This window comes from Protopterus annectens, chromosome 10.part0, assembly GCF_019279795.1.
Source record: "Protopterus annectens isolate FY-2018-M chromosome 10.part0, PAN1.0, whole genome shotgun sequence".
NCBI classification, from domain to species: domain Eukaryota; kingdom Metazoa; phylum Chordata; order Ceratodontiformes; family Protopteridae; genus Protopterus; species Protopterus annectens.
Genome location: NC_056744.1, coordinates 1,769,436,761 through 1,769,454,627, shown reverse-complemented (window position 1 = coordinate 1,769,454,627; position 17,867 = coordinate 1,769,436,761). Strand labels below are relative to the sequence as shown.

General features: G+C 34.1%; 1 pseudogene; it reads left to right on the top strand.

Moving 5' to 3' along the window:
- Positions 1-15,047, top strand: part of LOC122814483 — a 125,844-nt pseudogene extending 110,797 nt beyond the window's left edge.
- The last annotated feature ends 2,820 nt before the right edge of the window (positions 15,048-17,867 follow it).

The following is a 17,867-nucleotide window of genomic DNA, read 5'->3' as shown; positions in this document are numbered from 1 at the left end:
CATAAGATGGCAATGGGTTGGTACTTTGAGAAGTCATAGGAGTTACCCCCTTTATGAAGAGGAATAATATAAGATACTTTACAGAGTTTGGGAATATAGGATTCCTGTATGGAGTGGTTGATTAGGATGGAGATGGGGGAAGTTAGAGAGTCAGAGGCCATTTTTATGAAGGCAGCAGGTAAGTTATCAGCTGCAAGGGTGGTGGGTTTAAATTTTAGAAGGAGTTTCTTAATTGTAGAGGTGGAGACAGGTGATAGAGTAAAGGAGGGAGTCTCTTCTTGTTGATTGGTTTGGGTATGTGATGGACTATGATTGGTTAGCTGGCTTGAAAGAGCCAGGATGGATTTTGTGAAGTGGTGGTTAAAGTGAGTGGGTATGTCTAAATTACTATCTGTAGAGTTTGGTGCTGGATTAGTGATTTTGCCTGGTTTTAGTAAGGAGTTAATAGAATGCCAGAATTTTTGTGGATTGTTTGTGTATTTGTTGTGGGCACTGAGGATGTAGTTTTGTTTAATTTGTTTAGTTTGAGCCTTGGCCTGATTTCTAAGCTGTTGGTAGTTTTGCTTGGAGCTGGTGTTGTTTTCTCTTTTCCAGATTTTCCAGGCTTTATCTCTGGCTTTTAGTAGGGTTCTAGTGTCCCTACTTAGCCAAGGTGCACAGTTAGCTTTCACTCTAATTTTCCTACTGGGGACTAGTTTGTTAAGAACGTTAATAAAAGTAGTATTAAAGTAGTCAACTGCCTGGTCTAATCCAAGGGTTTGTAGTGGTTCCCAGTTACAGTGGCTGAGAACAGTATTGAGATAATGTGGGGTAAGGTAGTGGTCATCCCGTATTAGTGTGTAAACAATGGGTTTGGGTAGGTTGGAGTGTTAGTGTAGTAGGAATGTGCAGAGGTGGTCACTGAAACCATCTGGAAGGCAACCTACCTGATAGTTTTGTTTGGGGTAGTTGATCAGAGTCCAATCAAGAATAGATTTTTTTCAATTTTTTATCTATTTTAGTGGGCTCTTCAAGTCAGTTGAGAGAACCCATATAGATTAATATGGTTAGTGGGGTTAAAAACTACTGAAGGAACGGACAGCACACAATAGGAGGGCTGGAAACACAGCTTTAATACTCACAAGCGATGAAAGTGTAAAATCCAGATAATGGTAAGTGCTTTCGGCAGGTTCAAATAACCCGCCTTCATCAGACAACCACAAGGTTACAAAAAAGTTATCTTATACTACACAGTTAAATACATTGAGCCTATCAAGTTCAAGTGCATTATTCCATTAGAAAAAAACATGACAACCTTAAAACGACATTGCTCCTAGTTAGAAAATAATAAACCATGAAAATATAAATGAATAAATAAGCAAAACATCAATAAAAGCAAATAATTAATGCATTAAATATAGGCAAAGATGTTCCTATGTCAATTAAATAAAAACTTGTCAAATTATTTTTAAGATTCGCATATGACATTACAGCGTATAAGGGCAAAACATGTCCGCTAGTGAGAGCATCGAACAAAGCGGAACTTATGAACAATACTAAAATTCCCCCTACTGAGCCGTGTTGCATTTCTCATAATTCAACTGTACTTGTTGGATACATGTTGCATATACTAAGTATTAGCAAAAAAAAAAAAAGTAAAGTTTAGGGTTATCAAATACCCAATATACGTCAAATGTAGTTTTCAGCTTAGTATACTGTCTGCTGTTAAAACGATCAACAACTTTAAACTCTAAATTATAATCTGCTTCTAAATTATAAATCATTAATAATAAAAAACTATCTTATAATAGGTAGACATTATGAAGTATTTTTACAACTAAGCCATTGTGTCATTATTTGGTTTTATATATACATGTACTCATCATGCATCAGTTTAAAATGATTTTATTGTATGTGATTTTCTTTATTTAATTTGGACAAGTATCTAGCCCTGTGATTTTTATGTACATGTTTTATTTTATTATTAATGATTTATAATTTAGAAGCAGATTTACAATTTAGAGTTTAAAGTTGTTGATCGTTTTAACAGCAGACAGTATACTAAGCTGAAAACTATATTTGACGTATATTGGGTATTTGATAACCCTAAATTTTACTTTTTTATTGCTAATACTTAGTATATGCAACATGTATTCAACAAGCACAGTTGAATTACGAGAAATGCAACACGGCTCAGTAGGGGGAATTTTAGTATTGTTCATAAGCTCCGCCTTGTTCGATGCTATCACTAGCGGACATGTTTTGCCCTTATACGCTGTAATGTAATGTGCGAATCTTAAAAATAACTTGACAAGTTTTTATTTAATTGATACAGGAACATCTTTGCCTATATTTAATGCACTAATCATTTGCCTTCATTGATGTTTTGCTTATTTATTCATTTATATTTTTATGGTTCATTATTTTTAACCAGGAGTAATGTTGTTTTAAGGTTGTCATGGTTTTTTCTAATGGAACAATGCACTTGAACTTGATAGGCTTAATGTATTTAACTGTGTAGTATAAGATAACTTTTTTGTAACCTTGTGGTTGTCTGATGAAGGCGGGTTATTTGAACCTGCCGAAAGCGCTTACCATTATCTGGATTTTACACTTTTCGTATCGTTTGTGGAGTATTAAAGCTGTGTTTCCAGCCCTCCTATTGTGTGCTGTCCGTTCCTTCAGTAGTTTTTAGTTCGTTCTTGTATGGTTAGTGGGGTTGTTAGAATCACAAGCTGCCCAGTCAGTATTTAAGTCATCTAATAGGATAGTTTCTTGTGGTAGGTTATCTTTTGTCCAGTGTAGGATTTCTTCTATAATGAGAGAGTTGTTACCTGGGGGTATATAGCAGCAAAGAATATTAATGTTCTTAGTTTTATTTATGGAAAGGACAGTAAACAGGGTTTCAGCATTTAGAAATTTGGGTGATGTGGTCTGGAGGAGTTGGAGGTTCAGTGTGTTCTTAAAGAGTAGGGCTACCACACTTCCTTTTCTGTCTACTGTAGCCAATCTTAAGGTATTATAACCTGGAGGGAGGAAGTCTTCATTTTGGATGCTAGTGTTAGCCATGTTTCTGTGATTGTCAGTATGTCAGGAGTGTAGTGGGCTATAAATGCATGCAGTTCAGATATCTTGTTGGTGATGCTTCTTACGTTGATATTAAGAATCAGCAAGTCAGATATCTGTTTGGTTTTGAGAGGGTCTGGATTATGGTGTATATCACCAGAGGTTAGTATTTTCTTTATGGATGATAGTATGTGCTTTATAATGTTTATTTGTGAGTTGCATCTATGTGAGTTTTTTCTAGATTTATATCTTGTTATTGTAATGTTGTGCGAGTAAGGTGTAGCATTAAGATTTAGAATTGTAGGGCTGATGAAGTTTGCGTGAGTTTGTGAAGGTGTGGAAATGTGTGTTATATATGTGTTATTGTGTCGAGGTAAGTTTGTTTGTATGGATGTGATAAAAGCTAGTGATACGAGTGCTAATGATAGGGATTATAGTGTTGTGAGCATGATTGTATGGCAGAGATGTTATGGTGGTGGTAGCTAGGTGATTGAGGTGAATGAGTTTGCGTGGTTCTTTAGGAGGATGGGTGAAGTGTGGAGGTATGTCTATCAAATATGTGTTGTTTGGAAGTGGGAGTGGTGTATTAATTGAAGTTGATGTTGAGTGAGTGATTGGTGTAGGTGGAGGTCAGGTGATATGGTCATGTGATGAGGGCTTAGAATAAATGTAGGTATAGAGGGGGTGGGTGGGAAATGGGGGCAGAGTAGGGGAGCAGTGTGAGCCGAATGAAGTGAGGTGAATGGAGCAGGGCCCGACCAGATTTCTAGGTTACAGAAACAATCAGGTTCTCTTTTCTTTGAGGGAAAACAGTAAGCAATCTGTCTGAAGTATCTAAAAATAGCAGATTCAACTTACAGCTTAAAATGTAGATGGGAGAGGCCTACTGGGAACTGTCAGTGCTGCAGAAACCCTGAGTGCTTTAGTTCAGCTACAACACATTGTATAATGCAGAAGGCATTAAGAAAATTTATATATTATAATAACTTTGCAACTGTTGTTTTAGAAAGATTAAGCACTTACATCAATGTATACTGAAGGCCAGAGGGGTACAAGCAGCTGCTTTGGGAATCCAAGATGACACCACAGGTTTTCACCTTTGCTGAGACCATATTGGAGGAGGAGGTGGGGATGTTTACATCACCTTTGCTGAGACCATATTGGATGAGAGTGGGGGGGATGCAAAGTGTAATGACTAATGACAGCAGGGACTGGCTTTGGGAAGGAGTGAGTCAGACAAAAAACAAACACTCAATCCACAGACTGGTTTAGGTATGTCTGTTTGGAGAAAAAGTACCTGTTAGTTTTTGTTTTCTTTTGAATATATGCAGGACTTACAGAACAAAAGCAATGTCCTTTTTGCCTACAATGTATGCTCTTGTGCATTTACTTTATGCTTCAAAAGTTACGGACACTTTTTGGTGACAAAAGATTTACAGGCTATATGAGACCAGTTTACAAAATTCCACTGGAGATGCCAATTAATATGTCATGGCATAGACTTTTAATCCTCACTGCTGGCACTAATATGTGATGGTATAAGCATATAATCCTACACAATGTCAGTGATTATGTTATGACCAAGATCTGTGGTCTCTTGATCTGAATGTCTGACATATCCAATAATATATGAAGACAGTCTCCTTAACAACATACAGGAAATGAGCACTGCTGCTTTAGATTATGGATAACACCAATCATATCCAAATAAGTTTTAAACTGGGCACCTACAGAGCTGAATTAAATTCAGTGCCTTATCAGAACTTTACTTACTGTGGTCTCAGGCCTGTGGCTTTTAATACCATATTGTCAGCAGTAATTGAAAGTTGGCCGAGAGAATGTCTCACAGAGAAACTTACATGTACGCACACACACACATATGTTTTCCATCATGGGCTAAAGACACCTTCATAGTGTCTCCCATTTCCTATTTTATGTTAACAGTGTCAGCAGCTAGGCAACCCATCAAACCTCAAATACATTTGCTGTTCACACATAAAATAATCTAACCATAATACAGTTGTTTGGTGGTTACAGGTTAAGCAGTCACTCTCTAAAAGGCAGATGCCAACAGGTAATAAGTCACCAAGTCTACACATATGCCTCTATACTAATAAATCACCAGCCTTAAGCTTTTGAAACTGAATAACACATGTCTTACCCTAATACAGTTCAGTAATGTACAGAATTACATATATAACAATAAAAGCTTGTATAAAGAAATATGCAAAAAAAAAAAAATCAAACAGACAACATTGCATATAGAAAAACACTTATTACAGTTAAAGCGATTGTGAACTACTACTAGTAGACAGTTTAACATAGCTGGTCTACAAATGACAGTTAAAAACATTTAACATGCGCGTTCAATTCAAAGGAAGTGCTCTATGTACACTTTAAAAGGCAAAGTCTAATTTCTGCTTGTAATAGTTGCCTTCTGAGTGTATCAGGGTGACAGTTCTGTTTGTAGCTTGATATACATTTTGAATGCATTCTTCCTGTATCTACAGTCACTTAACTTGGGGGAGGGTGCAATTCATTTAAGGTTCTTCTTGAAGAAAATACTCAGGTAATATATGTGTGGATCAGTTCTAATTTCTGAAGCTTTCTGATATTTTTTAAATTCTACACATTTTGTGTGCAGTATGATTTATTGTATGTCACAAATGCATTTTATAAAGCATTTTGTTCTCTTTTTTCTTCTTAAAAATAAACATACTTGAGTTAACTTGGTACATCTTTTCTGTATGTACGGTTGTTCTGCTTAAAAAAAAAAAACAGCAAGTTTCATGTAGTCAGTTACACAGGTTCACAGCCTTGTCTTGCTATGGAGTGCTTTCACAGTTTGCTCTACACAGCCATTGTATTGGCTGAACTTGTTGTGTTAGCACTTTGTCAAGATTAATTTCCATAGCTAACTGAAATAGTTGTGTACTTGTCTGTTTCTAAATATTGCATGTAATCTGATAATGACTTAGAAGGTGTGCAATGCTGATTCAAACTATCATTACTGTTTCATTTCTGAGTGACACATTTCTGCTAAGAATCTGTTTAGCAATTATAAAAGTTCAATAGCCCTTTTGAATGTTAGAGAAACATTTATGATATATTTTCTCGTTACAATCTGTGTACTGTTCTTTAATAAAATACTTTATTCTTATAATTGTATTTGCAGATGAAAAAGCAGCAGCCCAAGCAGATGGAAATATTTTTTGTGACATAAAAACAAACACACCTGCAGAAAACACTTGTTTGCAAGATAACAACAAGGCAAAAGAGAAATCTGAATCTGTGAGTAATACCATCTTGGATAGGCACACATGGAGCAGTCATGATGAAGTATTAACACAACTGGGTTTGATTCATTACTGTGATGACAATAAGCTTTCTTTGAGGAATGTTCTAGAAATTAGTGATGAATCTTTGAAAAGGTGTGCACCAGAATCTCTAAAACATCTTCTGTGGTATTTTCTTTAGAAGATAATGAGATTTGATCCAGTGCAGTCAATACAAAATGAACGTTTGATGATGTCATCAGAAATGACACATTGGAGTTAGAATCTGAAAACATTTTTACAACTTCTGACTTTTCAACAGTTTCCTGGATCCACCCATTAGATTTAATTGTATCAATGTTTCTCTGTTCAGATGCTCTGTTACAACAGGAACTTATGGTAAAAATAGCTTCATGTCAGCTTGCATTACCGCTGTTACTACCTACATGGAACAACAGTTATACCTTCCTATTGTAGGCGCTGCACTCAGTAATAAAGAAGTGGAACCCCATAGGTCGCATTGGGTTCCAGGAGGGACATGCGGTTTCACTGAAATTTCCAACTTTCTCATTTCTAATGATGGGGAGTCTAAAACACTGAATGACTTACTCAGCAGCAAACAGAAATATCAGAACATCTTTCTCCATCACCAGATGAAATCTGCAGATTTACCCAGGAAAATTTCTAAAGGCCTTGCAGAGATCACATGGTACTTACCCTGTGGCTATGAAAGCATTGATGTTTTTACACAACAACCATTTCAGATAATTAACCTCTGTGGTGATGGCCAAACAGCACCAGAGCAAGTAAAATTTTTAACAAGTCTCGTCTGCTGTCTTTGTGTTCCTTGCTGATATTACAGAGTCAAAACTTCGGTACTTCGAAAACTTTGCAAAAGGCAGTGCACAGCTCTATCTTGTATTAACCTCTGATTTTATATCAGAGTCTTCAAAAAAATTACTAATGACTTTTGCAATAATGTTTTCTTTGGTCAAAACATGTTATTATGAAACACAAGGAAAATGATTGTAGTTTTACAGAAAAACTTCAGTTCACACTACAGTCGGCTGTGGATCAGTGTGACCGAGGAAATATTTTATGTTTAGAGGACATGATTTCTGTGGCACGGCATTGTAACATTCACATAGATGAAGATGATGATAAAATTAAATCTACAAAGAAATTGTCTGAAAACATTACAGCTCTTATTAAACATGAAGATGTATCACATTTCAAATGCAGCAATTTCAGCTTTCAAGGTGAAACCTGCAACCTGCATTGTCAAATATTGAAAAGGAGCAAAGCCATTTAAAAACTGCTCAGAAAATGTGGAACTGTATAACACAAACTTAGAAAGAAGAAAGAGCCACTTAAAACAGTCGTTACAAAAAGGTCTTCTTGAAATTATGAAAAGCTTCATTCATGATCTGACCCATTTATTTGGGATTGAAAGACAACTTTTCCTTCAGTGGATGAAGGAAAAGTTAGATTCTCAGTCTCAAACAAAAATTACTTATTTAAGATCTCAGTACAAGAGTACATATGAAACATTAATTGATACAAAAATATAGGCAGAAAAAAAAACAAAAACAAACTGAACTTAAAAAGATAAATGATGAACTCCGTGCAGTCTCACTAGGGCTAGAACATTTTGTGTGTGAAATGGGACAGATTTATGGAACTCTAATAACTGAAAATGTTAAATCATTTCAAGGAATTCCATCTATTGATACTTTAGCGCATAAGGCTGCAGAATTAATGCTAGATGGTTTACCGCTGGAACTTCTTGATGGAGATGCTGGTACCATACCAATACACTGGGTAACAGTTGTTCTAAACGCATTTTTACACTTGTAGGAGCAGATAAACATGCATTTGTACTGACAGTATTAGGTGTACAAAGCACCGGGAAGTCGACTTTGCTGAACACAATGTTTGGGTTGCAGTTTGTTGTGAGCAGTGGGAGATGCAAAAAGGTGCATTTATGCAGTTGATCAATATCACAGGTAGTTTACAATCACAGCTGGGCTCTGATTTCCCCATGATTATCAATACTGAAGGATTAAAAGCCCCTGAGTTACAGAGTTTAATGGACACTTATGAACATGACAATGAACTGGCAATACTAGTGATTGGATTAAATGATATAACCTTGCTAAATATGTCCATGGAACATTCTGCAGAAATCAAGGACATATTGCAAATTGTTCTGCATGCCTTTATCAGAATAACAGAGCTTGGAAAGAAACCAGTCTGTGTGTTTGTTCATCGGAATGTTGGTGACATCAATGCTCATGATTAAAACCTGATGGCTCACAAACTTCTAATGGACCAATTAGATGAAGTTACAAGAGCTGCAGCAAAAATGGAAAAAGGTGAGGCAAAATTTAATAAATTTACTTATATTATAGCCTTTGACACTAACACATCCAAGGGATACATTGCAGGCCTTTGGCATGGTTGTGGCCCTATGGCATCTGTTAGTAAAGGATACAGTACAAGTGTATTTAATCTGAAGAAGGCCTTATTTAAAATTATTTAGACCTGCAATAAATACAAGCCAACAATTAATGAATTCTCTAAAATGACCCATGACACATGGAATGCAGTGAAAATGGAAAATTTTATATTTGGTTTTAAAACAGCTTAGCAGCTGAGGCCTACCATCACCTTATATATGCTGGCTGGGATTGGGAGATGAGAAGAGCTGTGCAAGAATGAGCAGTGGAGGCTGAAAACAGAATTGAAGCTGACATATAGAGTTCAATAAAAACAGCACTCAGGTGAACTGATTACAAAAAGAAAAAAAATGCTGCACTCAAGCATCTGGAAAAGTATTTTAATAACACAGAAAAGGCAAAGCTTCTGGTAGAATACAGACACAGATATATTAATAGTTTTAAAACTCTTGCAAAAGAGTTGATAGCTTCTGTGTCAGACAGGTACCAAGATGCAAATCAGAGAAACAAACGCTTTAAGGAAATCAAAATTCTGAAAATGTTCCATAAGATTTTCATTAAATACAGCTATAATTAATATAACACCTAAAGGAGGAGACATAATAATACTTATTTTAGTAAATGTTATTCTGATTATATGTTTTTATATGTTTATAAAAGTTAAATGGTAACTCTAAAAGGAATTTCTTTAAACATTAATGGATTGAATAACCCATGTAAAAGGGCAAGTTTAATGAGATATATTAATTTGCATAGAGCCAATTTAATATTCCTTCAAGAAACACATCTCCTGAAAAAGGATATAGATAAATTAGCCACTAATAAATATACAGTCTTGGTTAGCTCTGAACACACACAGAAAAAAAGAGGAGTGGCTATCTTATGGAACAAAAATATGCCCATACCTAAAACTATTAAGTCTTATAAAGATGATAAAGGAATGTTCTGTATGGTTACAATACAGATTAATGGGAAATATATACATTAATTAATCTATATTGGATACCAGGAATTGGCATTAATACTGTGAAACACCATCTCAATAAGATTATTTCATTTTCTATAGGAGATATTATTTTAGCAGGTGATTTTAATTGTATCTTGCATGAAAAAGATACTACTACAATAGGAAAAAGGAAAATTGCATCTAATGCAAAACATTTAAAGGATTTTATTAATTTATATCATTTGAATGATATTAATAATCAGATAGAGTCTAAATCATTACCATACACTCTTTTTTCTAACAGATATAAAACTTATTCAAGAATAGATAGAGTCTTTGTTTCTAACCAACTGTTAACAGACTTAATTAATTCCAAGATCATTTCATGTCCTATATCAGATCATAATTCAATTGTCTTTGAATTTATGGTAAATAGTACTTATAATGTTCAGATCAAAAGAATACCAGCATACTTAACTCAACTAAAGGACTATAAAGATTATATACTTACTGAGGTGCAACATTTCCTAGACTTAAACACTACACCTGACGTCTCCATTATTCACATTTGGGATGCTCTAAAATCGTATTTATATGGCAAAGTATCAGATGGTATAATAATAAAAGGAAATCTTGGGACAAGGAATTAATAGACATTCAATTCAAATTAGATTCATATAAACATACGAATAAAGAAAATATTATGGACAAAAAAGTCATCGAGGAAATAAATAAATTAAATGAGAAATACAAAGAAATTTTAAGTCATAAAGTTAAAATAACATTAGAGAAATTTTTTGTCTTACTCAATAAGTCCCAAATACTTACATAGACTTAAAAATAAAACAAAAAGGCTGAATAAACAAAATCACATTAAAGAAATTTTCTCTCCAGGGAAAAAGAAGAATGTCTCTAGTTTACCAGAAATATTAGATGAATTTAGAAATCACTTTCATAAAATAAACCACAATAACATTAATATGGATTCTAAAGATAAAGAAATTTATAACTACAAACATGAACAAAAAACTTAATAAACAACAGACTAAATTAATAGATAAAAATATTTCATATACAGAGGTTATCACACAAATAAATAAACTTAAATCAAACAAAGCACTGGGTAATGATGGTATTATCCCAGAGATTTATAAAATTCTTCCTAAGAGTACTTACTCATTAATACATAAGGTTTTCATTTTAGCTCAAAATGAGTTATCAACTCTGCCATCCTGGCAATACACATTTATTTCACCAATTTTAAAACCCAATAAAGACCCAACCAGATGCACTTCATATAGACCTATTTCATTATTTAATGTTGACTATAAAATGTTCATGAATATTTATGCTGACAGATTAAAGACAATCATTCCAGGTATAAGAGATATAGATCAGACAGGCTTTATTATAAATAGAAATACTTTTGATAATATAAGGAGAACTTTAACGCTAATTGATTATGCAAACAGGAAAAAGAAAGACTTAACACTTATTAGTCTTGATATAAGTTCAGCATTTGACTCAGTAAGTTGGGACTACTTGTTTATCTTACTGAAGTGTACAAATTTCTCTGATGCATTTGTGAATTTAATTGAACATCTATATAAAGGAGCATTGGCATACATTAAGATAGGAACATATGTCTCACAAAAAATACCCATATTAAAAGGTACAAAACAAGGGTGTCCACTTTCACCATTATTATTTACTTTAATAATGGAGCTTTGGGCTAATTTGATTAGAAACAGCACTGATATAGAAGGATTTGATATAGATGAAAATACAATATCTAAAATCCAACTTTTTGCAGATGATGTTCTAATTACGTCAGCAGGAACAAATTCTTCTATGCAGTCATTATTTGATAAAATGACAGATTTCAAAAATATCTCTGGTTTGATATTTAATGAAGAAAAAACTAAAATATTACCAATATACGCACGAAAAAATGTCCTCACTAATGATTTTCACAAATATGTACCCAACTCAGGTCAGATAACTTACTTAGGCATAATATTAACTAAAGATATTAAATCCATTATACATAATAATTATAGTAACTGTCTTCATAATATACAAAATCTTTTCAATAGCTGGAACAATATGTTTTTTACCATGGAAGAGAGACTCACAATTATTAAAATGATAATATTCCCAAAGATATTATACTTAATACAATCAATAATACTCCCACCTACAAAAATAATTATTAAGAAATTGAATTCACAAATGTTAAATTTCCTATGGGCACCTAATAGACCTAGGATTGCATTAAAGAAACATACTAATAGTTGGTCTCAAGGGGGCATTTCATTTCCAGACTTTAATTTATATGCTATCTCTTCTATTATAAAAGTTATTACTTTGCTAATAGATCAGTCATATGTTGCAAAATGGAAGGAATATTGGGAACTAATTAGCATTCACTTCATGAAAATATCATTAATACACAAAAATACTATTGTAAATAATCCCATGTTATGGTTACTAAAAGAATTTTGTACCTCATCTATTACACCAAAATATATAGCTAGTTACCCATTAAATATTATTATTAGATATCGTAATTTTATATTTATGCATCCTAAATATAAGGAATGGAACTTTATCTTATTTCCTATAATGTATACACAAGATATTCTTTTATCATCCACCTCTGAAATAATTCTTCTAGTCACAGAGAATGATTTAAAGTATTGGTATCAGTTGCTGTCTGACAATAAAGTAAAAAATTTAGACTTCTTAAAGCAAGAATTTGATTTGAGAGAAACATGTTGGTTAGAGATTCAGACTTTTAGACAACATCTTATTAATAAACTTGATTTAATGTCTTTAACAGTTAAGGAATCTGTCCCAATTCTGATTGACTACTTGATATTAAATTTACAACATAGGGTTTCTGATAAAGTTAAGCTCTCACACATAGATAAAATGATTAGAGAAGAAACACATTACAGTTCAGACACTTATTGGAATTATTTCATTTCCATTAATGGTGAATCACCAAAACAACAAGATAAACAATATATATTGGAATCTGCTTATAAAACTACTTCTTCCATTAATTGGAGACTTTTTACTTGGAAATTTTTACATAGATCTTTCTATACTCCCTTAATGATGAATAAAATAAACAATAAAGACAACATATGTAAGAGATGTAATGTAGAAATAAATGCTGATTGGGCACATATGTTTTATGACTGTATAAAATTGAAGGAATATTGGATGTTAATCAATGATTTTTTGCAGGCTCTTTTCACAGATAATTTCATAGTCTCTAAATCACTTATATTATTTAACACCCCTATTCCTAAAAGTGTTAAAAAAGTTAAGCTTCCCTTATTATGGTCTATTCTAGCAGTGGCTAGAAAAATAATAACCAGAAATTGGATTTCAGATACTCCTCCTTCATTTAATGAATTTAAAAATGTTATGACTGAAGTGTGTCATATGGAACTAATGACAATAAAGTCAAGAACCACTAGAAAAACGTCTTACTATACTATATGGGATACTTTACAAAATCTGTTAAAAAAGTCTTCATTTCATTAGTAAGACATTACAGATTAATTAAACTGATTTGATTTGTAGTGGATGTCTCTGTAAATACTTTGGTTGTTTTATCAAATGTTATAACTATTTATATTTTAACTGCTTGTATCAGATTGTTATGATATTTATTTTGTATGTTAAAAACAATAAACTTGTTTTAAAAAAAAAATTCTGAAAATGAGTTACAAAATAAAATAAGTGTGCATTTTTGAGCAATAATTATTAATTTTCTTTAATGAAATGTGGGATAAAGAAACTAGTTATATTCTGGTTCCTTGTCCCAAGAATATTAATATTGAGGCAGACATGGAGAGCAGTCTGAGGGATTACAAGCCAGCAATGACAGCAGGTGTAAACAAAAAATTTAAAGAAATAAAAGGTAACTGGAACTGCTTATCAAGTGTGAATGATATTTTAACAAACATATTCAACTTTGTTACTGCTCCTTTTAAGAACAACACAGATAAAAATAGCCCAACAAAAAGCTCACTCAGTAGAGGAACAGTGTGGCATGTTTGTAGATAGCATTGTGTCACAAGACAGAGATTACGATCCAAGTAATTGGTATGCATGTTTACATAAGATAAGTGAAAATATTACAGAACAGGAAAAAGACAGGTTTTCATATTCATCTGGATTTCTTTTGGACTTTATGTTACATGTATGTGCTTCTGCACTTCCAAAATATGCATGACAAGTTTGTTGAAAAAATGACACTCTCTTGCTAGAGAGAGAGAATTATTTTGCTTGTTTAATAAACTGTACAAAATTAATGATGCAAGGCAAACATTGCCAGGAACCTAAGCTGAAAAATTTCTGAAACTAGCAGTTATCAAAACAATTGAGAAGAAGCTGGGATCTGACATTGTTAATGACATAAAAAGCAGCTATCCTGGAGGAGAGTTTAAAACTAGAACGATCATTCTTGTAGCAATTATGTATGACTTGCATATTAAAGATAATTTTAAAAATTACTATGATTTCATTAGTAATAGTACATTGTGTGTGAAGAAGTGGCTACATGACAGAATAGTTCAGCATTGTGAGAAGAGAAATGAAGGACACACCAGACTTTTTGAACTGGATACTGACATTTTGAAAATGTTAGTTAACATGCTGAGAAAAGAGATAAATAATGTCAAAGCTAAATGTAAACCAATGGTGGGATTTTTTAAGAAAGTAGAAGAAAGTCTTCAAAGCCATCTAGTTATATCATCAGACATGGGCACATTTGCATCTCTGATTGATTTTTAGTGTTTTGTTAAGTATTTGGAGACTGACATTGGCAGGATTCAAAAGGACATTGAAACAAAAATTGATCAGTAGAATGTTGATACAAAAATAAAATCACTGCCCTCCTCACCCACCAAAGTGCTTTATGGCACATTAGCAGGATGTAGGAAGTATTGCTTCTGGTGTGGGGCCACCTGTGAATCCACCAAATCTGGTCATGTGACACACAGTACTAACTACCACAGACCACAGGGAGTAAATGGTTATAGGTGGGAAAATACAACAAAGTTAGTAAATGAAATCTGTACAACACTTGTTGCAAGCAACTGGTGGTTTTGGAAGAAGGACACTAACTGGCAATATGCTCCTGATAAGGATTATAAATCTGTTAATGATAACTACAAGTCTTGGAACATCACACCAGACACAAGCCTGATAGCGTCTTCTTACTGGAAGGCTGTGCATTACAAATATAATTAACAGTTTGCAAAAGAGTATGAATTCTTACCTGGTGATGTTCCGTCTGAATGAAATTTTGACTGCAAAGTAGTTTGCCAACATATGGCAGAAAATTACAATGTAAATCTAGACAGTTTATGCATGTGCAAGTAGAAACATGTGACTAACATACTGTGTGTGTGTATCCATGTTTCTTAGTTTATTTACTTTTATTTATTATTTAACATTTGTTTTCCAGGAAAGTTCTACTTGGAAGAGGTGCCACAGTGGTGCAGCAGTTTCCATTGTTGCCTCACAGCAAGAGGTTCTCCGATTCGATTCTCAGCTGGGATGTCTTCTGTGTTGAGTCTGCATGTCCTCCCTGTGTTCATGTGGGTTTCCTTTGGGTGCTTCAGTTTCCTCCCACATTGCAAAGGCATGCATCTAGAGCATTTCTCCTTGGGCTTCTGCTGAAAATTTGCTTGTTCCAAATCTGACTTTCCCGGTAAACAAATGTTAAATAAATAAATAAATAAAAATAAATAAACTAAGAAACATGGATACACACAGTAAATGCAAGCCATAGCATATAAAAAATGTGATAACATATCTGAAAATGGAAATTGTTTCTCATTTGTTAGCCACAAAGAACAGCAAAGGTAATGTCCAAGAAATTAACTGCACAACTCTTGCATGCACTTACAGGAACTATGTATGTGATAAATGTCTCTACGTAACATGTATGTAAAATGTAATACTTTCTAAAGAACTTTAATAAAAAGTAGAACACATCATGTACTGAGTTAAGCTAAAATTTATATCAGTCAACCATTATTTCTATCAGAGCACAGTATGTTAACTATTAATTTGTTGAGCTAAAAGACATATGTTGTTATATATTTTATGTTACCTATAGAACCTTGTCAAAAACTCATTTAATCTGCTGCATTTATTAATGCTTGTTAGTAGCCTGATTACATTGCAACTGTTATTTAAGCCTCTTACTTCTGATTTAGTACTTGGGCTCCAAACTAGCTATCTTACATAAGGAAGGTTTGTCATCTATACTCTTGTGGCAAGAGAGGTAGCTTACACGTTTCTGAGTTGGGAATTGCTGGTTGAAGGCTTATTGCATCTGTTATTCTAAAAGTGTCTGAATTCTGGTTTAAGCATTTGGGCTCCAAACCAGTAATTTTACATTAACTCATTACAGCTGAGTGTGCCTCCAGGCATTTCTGCAGTTACCTCCTACTGCACCTCTAGGCATCAAATATCACTTGTTCATATTTGCATTAATAATTCCAAAACCATGCTACATACAAGATATCATAATATTTTATCTTGAAGCATACATGATGGCAAACACAATTGTATTGAAATTTGACCTCTGTCAATGAGCATTTGTTAGACCTGTAAGGTGATAACTTCATTTTTTAAAGGATGAAGTCACAGCCACTGTGAGTTTAAGGTAGACAAACGAGTTGTACTGCAGGGAGGTTTCTCATCTACACTTTTGTGGGAGGAGAGGATAGCCACCAACCTTCTGAGCTGGGAATTGCTGCTGAAGGCTTATTGTGCCTGTTATTCTAAGTGTCTTTGGTTTAAGCACTTGGGATCCTAGCCAGTAATTTTACATTAGGAAATGTTGTGGTCTACACTCTTCTAGCAAGAGAAGGCAGCCTATGCCCTTCTGAACTGGGAGGTGCTAGTTGAAAGCTTATTGTGTCTTGTAATTCCAAAAGTGTCTTAGTTCTGGTTTAAGCACTTGGACTCCAAACCAGTTATTTTACATTAAGAAGGTTTCTGGTCTACAGTCTTGTGGGAGGAAAGGGTAGCCTCCAACCTTCTGAGCTGAGAATTGCTGGTGAGTGCTTGTTATTCTGTGTGTCTTTGTACTGGTTTAAGCACTTGGGCTCTGAATTAGTTATTTTGCATTAAGAAGGTTTGTGATTTATACTATTGTGGCAGGAAAGAATAGTCTACGCCCTTCTGAGCTGGGAATTCCTGGCTGAAGGCTTATTGTGACTATTATTCTAAAAGTATCTTAGTTCTTTTAATCTGTGTAAATGCCAATCTCTTACAGGGTAAGTTTCCCTTAAAATACCCTTACATCTAGACAGATTTGTTTTAACTACTGCAGCTTCTAGTTTGTAAATAGCCGAGTGCTGCTCATCAAGTTCCTTGTCTTATTGGCCTATTCAGTGTTTAAATTTCCCTCACTCCTCTATAGTAGATCAGTAGCCATGGATATGCACTTCTCAAGTCTCTCTCTCTTTCTCTGACCAGTTTGGTTGAGATGAGTGTTCTGAGGCATTGTAGCAATTGCCTCATGTACACTGCCAACCCACTTATTCTTAATAAAACAGATAAAGTATGCAAGAGGTGTAAATATGCTTTAGTGCTAGAGGCAAAACTCTCTCATACAGCCAAAGGTAATACTATAGAGGTTGCCAGTGATATTTGCACCCATGCCTACTGCATAGTGTAAAGACCCTACATATAAAACTACTTATGCTAAGGCACTTACAGGTAACCTTCCTAAAACACTAAGACCTCCTGCACAGCACAATCAAAAAATGAGTCCTCAGCCATCAAAGACTCAATTAAAATACCCTCACAGCAACACATAGTAACACTGTATCCAATATGTCTATTGCTAAGCCCGTAAGGCAAACCAGTGCACAGCCAAATTTCCTGATCATTGGTGATTCTGTTGTGAGACACACTGACATCCCTCTCACCAGCATGAGTAAGGAGAGAGTCATGGTTAGCTGCCTTTCCAAGTCTAGATCTATCAAGTCACACAGGCACTCATGTCATTGAACTACAGGTACCAGTATGACTCTGCCATAGTCAATGTGGGTGTTAACAACCTGAAACATAACTCCATTCACTATATGAAATGAGATATGA